Source organism: Amphibalanus amphitrite, unplaced genomic scaffold, assembly GCF_019059575.1.
Source record: "Amphibalanus amphitrite isolate SeventyFive unplaced genomic scaffold, NRLGWU_Aamphi_draft 000543F_arrow, whole genome shotgun sequence".
Classification (NCBI taxonomy): domain Eukaryota; kingdom Metazoa; phylum Arthropoda; class Thecostraca; order Balanomorpha; family Balanidae; genus Amphibalanus; species Amphibalanus amphitrite.
Genome location: NW_024882037.1, coordinates 411,806 through 417,805, shown reverse-complemented (window position 1 = coordinate 417,805; position 6,000 = coordinate 411,806). Strand labels below are relative to the sequence as shown.

At 50.9% G+C, this 6,000-nt stretch overlaps 1 long non-coding RNA gene across 1 annotated transcript; it reads left to right on the top strand.

Annotated features, from left to right (window-relative positions):
* The first annotated feature begins 446 nt into the window (after positions 1–446).
* On the top strand, positions 447–5,991 carry LOC122393583. The gene is made up of 2 exons (XR_006258717.1): positions 447–656; positions 5,632–5,991. It is a non-coding gene; the product is annotated as an uncharacterized LOC122393583 (long non-coding RNA).
* The last annotated feature ends 9 nt before the right edge of the window (positions 5,992–6,000 follow it).

Below are 6,000 nucleotides of genomic sequence, written 5' to 3'. Positions count from 1 at the left end.
TCACCTAGGCTTGGCACCCCCTAAGAACTGAGGAATCTTAGGTCAAAGTTCAAGGTCATTCTCGGCGGACCCTTTGGATTCTCGTAAAAATTGGTACAACTATAGTCCATGAAGAGCTGATTTCAAAAATATCAGTTTCTTACTTTGGCAAGCAGCACAAACTGATATATAGTAGGTCAAAGGTCAGAATCAAGGTCACGTATGTGTAATACAAGAAGTGGAAGTGACCACGTGGCCAGGTGAGAAAGGAGGACCCCTTAGATTTCAATAATTTTTTGCTCAATGATGCAACCAATGTTGGAGATACTACTGCTGGTTTTTCTTGTTTTGGCAAGGTCAAACTACGGAGAAATGACGGGTCAAAGGTCAAGGTCATTTTTAGCGGACCCTTTCGATTCACATATAAATTTTTATCCCAGTACAATTTTAAATGCTGGTTATTATTCTGCGTATTGTTAGGCTTGGCAGGTCTTAAATTATTTTAAAATATTTAAATAATTTAACCTTTAATTCACCTATCCCAACATGGCTACCGTGCGAGCACCTATCAAAACCTTGATGAAAATAACAAACCGAAAATCTGAGAAACGCGATTTGACCTTGGACGTGCCCCGTGCCAGTGCACTGGCCTTAGGGGTGCTGAAGAACTTGATTTGGTAGGTATAGTGTGTTTTGGTGTGGGTTATTGTAATTTTAATGTATTGCACGTTGCCTGATTTGCGACACAACTTACAAAATTGAAATAGCAGTCGTAAGTAGTGTCAGTGTCGCAAGTTGGGTAAAAGTATACATTAAGTCCGAGTGACTGTTAAAAGATAAAGTTTTCATATTCTTACATTATTTGACATCCTGAATCCAAAAATGATACTTATATGTCCTGGAAATAAAAGAAAAACATAATCAAACCTGACCTAACCTTACCTACTTACCTACAACCTACCAACCTACAACCTACAAACCTACAACCTAACCTAACCTAACCTACAAACCTACAACCTAAAACCTAAAACCTACAAACCTACAACCTAACCTAACCTAAAACCTAAAATTTTTGCTGTTACATATTTGTATCAACAGCGTCACAATTGTCCACTCGGACCTAATATATACCCAGTAAACATGCCGACGTCGGCCCGACGTCGGGCCGAGGCTCGGCCCGATGTCGGCCCAACGTCGGTTCAACCTCGGCCCGACATCGGCTGGACGTCGGATATGCCCGCATGTTCCGACGTCCAGCCGAAGTCCAGCCGACGTCGAGCCGACGTCGGGCCGAGGTCGTTTGCCGAGGTTGACGAGATCGTTTGTCGTTGGACCGACGGGGCCGACGTCGGCATGTTTATTGGGACAACGCGCCAAAAATATCAACCGGCGGCGGGATTCGAGCCCCCCAGTCGCCGACGTCGGCATGTTTACTGGGACAACACGCCAAAAGCATCAGCCGGCGATGGGATTCGAACCACGTGTCATTTGAACGCGAGGTTAGTGCGCTAACCACTACACCACGCAGCCAGATAGCGAATTTAGTTTGTTTTGTTGGGTTATGCCCTTTCGGTCTGGCAAGACCATTTCAGAGCCGGAAGGATGATAGGATGGAGACATTGGTCTTCTTGGTGAGCACCCTGGGTCCAGTTCATATAGAGTCCTTGGTCCCATTGCTGTTACGTGACACTTATTGGAAAGGGCGACCCCGCAATGGATTCATATAGCCACTCTTACACACCTGCACCAACGTTTCCCAAAGTGTCCCTTTGATAAGTGGCACTTTGGCAAAGTGACACTTGCCGACTGGCCTTTCTATATGAACTGGGCCCGGCCCTGGTGAGTTGCCGGGGCTGAGCCTGACCAAAGGATAGGCCGAGCAGCCCCCAAGCACTCACCGCACCCGGATACGGGCGAGCTCGGCTTACGGGCAATCCCAACTGGGATAAAGTTTCCCGTCCAGTCCGGATCAGGGGGTTGCGGCGTGGAGGAAGATTTGAGTTTCTTGAGGATATTTTGAATACAGAAGCTCTTTATGAAACATGAAACATGTATTTTATATTATTTTAACGGTCAAAACAGCGGCCGATGTCGGTCCGACGTCGCCCCGACGTCGGCCCGACGTCGGCTGGACCTCAGCAATTGATCTCGGTCCGACGTCGGCCCGACGTCGGCTGGACCTCGGCTGGACGTCGGAACATGCGGGCATATCCGACATCCAGCCGACGTCGTGCCGAGGTTGGACCGACGTCGGGCCGACGTCGGCATGCCGATGCCGAGTTGCCGACGTCACCCCGACGTCGGCCGACGTCGGGCCGACGTCGGCATGTTTACTGGGTACTAATACCGCAAGTTGACCTTGCCTTGGGGTATACCGAATAGGTCACAGGTCATTCGGGTCATTGCCTCAAAATTTACGTGGTACGTGTAAAATTGTTTGAACTTGAGATCCTGAAAATTTTGTTGCAGCCCGTTGATGCTAATGCAAGTTATAGAGCTTGAACTGACAGGTCGTCTATGAGGCCTCCATCCATGCCAGCGAGGCAGCAAGAGTGTTGAAAATGGTCTATAATATGCTATTTCACATTTATTGGGGTATTCAGGAATTGGAAGTAGCCTAACACCATTCCAGCAACTACTGGCGAATCCAGAAAGGCGGTCTTGGACGTTGCAAGGGTCATCCCCCCAAAATTCTCCTGATTCCAAAAACGTGTCCCAGATGACCCCCATGACCTCCAACGAGCTCTGCGATGACCCCAAGTTGACCTTTTTGACCTGACATGTCCCAGATGACCTCCGTGACCTCCAGTTTAGCTCTGATAACTCTAAGCTGACCTCTGTGACCTGGCATGTCCCAGATGACCTCCATCAGAGCTCTGTGATGACCCCAAGTTGACCTCTGTGACTTGACGTGTCCCATATGACCTCTGTGACCTCAAGTGACCTCTCTGATGACTCCAAGCTGACCTCTGTGACCTGACATGTCCCATATTGCCTCTGTGACCTTTAAGTGACCTCCCTCATGACCCCAAGTTGACCTGTATGACCTGACGTGTCCCAGATGACCTCCGTGACCTCCAATTGAGCTCTGATGACTCCAAGCTGATCTCTGTGACCTGATATGTCCCAGATGACCTCCAATTGAGTTCACTGATGACCCCCAATTTGATCTCTGTGACCTGCCGTGTCCCATATGACCTCTGCGACCTCTAAGTGACCTCTCTGATGACCTTAAGCTGACCTCTGTGACCTGACGTGTCCCAGATGACCTCCGTGACCTCCAATTGAGCTCTGATGACTCCAAGCTGACCTCTGTGACCTGATATGTCCCAGATGACCTCCAATTGAGCTCTTTGATGATCCTAAGCTGACCTCTGTGACCTGACGTGTCCCAGATGACCCTCAGTTGAGCTCTGTGATGACCCCAAGTTGACCTCTGTGACTTGACGTGTCCCATATGACCTCTGTGACCTCTAAGTGACCTCCCTCATGACCCCAAGTTGACCTGTTTGACCTGACGTGTCCCATATGACCTCTGCGACCTCTAAGTGATCTCTCTGATTACCCCAAGCTGACCTCTGTGACCTGACGTGTCCAAGATGACCCCCATGACCTTCAATCGAGCTCTGTGATGACCCAAGTTGACCTCTGTGACTTGACATGTCCCAGATGACCTCCGTAACCTCCAATTGGGCTCTTTGATGACCCCAAGCTGACCTCTGTGACCTGACGTGTCCCAGAAGGGCCCCAATTGAGCTCTGCGATGACCATATGTTGACCTTTGTGACCTGTCGTGTCCCATATGACCTCTGTGACCTCTAAATGACCTCTCTGATGACCCCAAGCTGACCTCTGTGACCTGGCGTGTCCCAGATGACCACCATGACCTTCAATCCAGCTCTGTGATGACCAAAGTTGACCTTTGTGAATTGACGTGTCCCAGATGACTTCCGTAACCTCCAATTGAGCTCTTTGATGATCCCAAGCTGACCTCTGTGACCTGACGTGTCCCAGAAGACCCCCAATTGAGCGCTGTGATGACCATAAGTTGACCTCTGTGACCTGACGTGCCCCCCAAGTTGCCCTTTGTGACCGACGTGTCTCAGATGACCCCCATGACCTTCAATCGAGCTCTATGATGACCCCAACTTGACATCTGTGACCTGACGTGTCCCATATGACCTCTGTAGCCTCTACGTGACCTCTCTGATGACCCCTAAGCTGACCTCTGTGAGCTGACGTGTCCCAGATGACCCCCATGATCTCCAACAGAGCTCTGTGATGACCCCAAGTTGACCTTGGTTACCTGACGTGTCCCAGATGACCTCAGTGACCTCCAATTGAGCTCTCTGATGACTCCAATCTGACCTCTGTGACCTTAGGTGTCCCAGATGACCTCCAAGTGAGCTCTCTGATAACCTAAAGTTGACGTCTGTGACCTGACATGTCCCATATGACCTCTGTGACCTCTAAGTGACTTCTCTGATGACTCCAAGTTGACCTCTGTGACCTGACGTGTCCAAGATGACCCCCATGACCTTCAATCCAGCTCTATGATAACTCGAAGCTGACCTATGTGACCTGACGTGTCCCATATGACCTCTGTGACCTCTAAGTGACTTCTCTGATGACCCCAAGCTGACCTCTGTGACCTGACGTGTCCCAGGTGACCCCCATGACCTTCAATCAAGCTCTGTGATGACCGAAGTTGACCTCTGTCACTTGATGTGTCCCAGATGACTTCCGTAACCTCCAATTGAGCTCTTTGATGATCCCAAGCTGACCTCTGTGACCTGACGTGTCCCAGAAGACCCCCAATTGAGCTCTGTGATGACTATAAGTTGACCCCTGTGTCCTGACGTGCCCCCAAATTGCCATTGTGACCGACGTGTCTCAGATGACCCCCATGACCTTCAATCGAGCTCTATGGTGACCCCAACTTGACATCTGTGACCTGACGTGTCCCATATGACCTCTGTAACCTCTACGTGACCTCTCTGATGACCCCCAAGCTGACCTCTGTGAGCTGACGTGTCCCAGATGACCCTCATGATCTCCAACAGAGCTCTGTGATGACCCCAAGTTGACCTCTGTTACCTGACGTGTCCCTGATGACCTCCGTGACCTTTATTTGAGCTCTGATGACTCCAAGCTGACCTCTGTGACCTGACATGTCCCAGATGAACTCCAATTGAGCTCTCCGCTAACCCCAAGTTGACCTCTGTGACCTGACGTGTCCCAGATGACCCTTAATTGAGCTCTGTGATGACCCTAAGTTGACCTCTGTGACCTGACGTGCCCCCAAGTTGCCCTTTGTGACCGACGTGTCTCAGATTGCCTCCGTGTCTCCAATCGAGTTCTGTGATGACCCCAAGTTGACCTCTGTGACTTGGCGTGTCCCATATGACCTCTGTGACCTCTAAGTGACCTCTCTGATGACTCCAAGTTGACCTTTGTGACCTGACGCGTCCCAGATGACCCCCATGTCTCTCTCTCTCTCTCTCTCTCTCTCTCTCTCTCTCTCTCTCTCTCTCTCTCTCTCTCTCTCTCTTTCTCTTCACGTGCCGGTGTCGCGGATCCTATAGGCAAATTTTGTACATACCAGTGTTGATCCCAAGTCTCTGACCGGACATGTATTTTTCCTTCCCTTAGGATGCCGGCGGCGGCGACGACAGTGCGCCGGCGCACATCTCTATGGAGGTGGACGGCGACCCGTGGGCGACCGCCGCTGCCGCGGTTTGCTACAGGTGGCCATGGCCACTAATCTGTTGGAGGAGGCGCCCCCGGCACAGGTCCCAACCGCCGGGGAGACGCGGCAGAGACCGGGCAGTGGGCTTGCTTCCAGTCGCAATACGACGCGGTCGTGACAGCGTCTCAGTGCACAGGAGCCGCGGCTGTGGACGATTGTTGAGAGACGGCGCGGGGCACGGATAGAAGCTTGTCTGCTGGAGATCAAATCCTGTCTGCTGGTGGTATATAATGCCGCGTAGCCCCGTGTCCGTGATGATCTTTTAAGGCCGA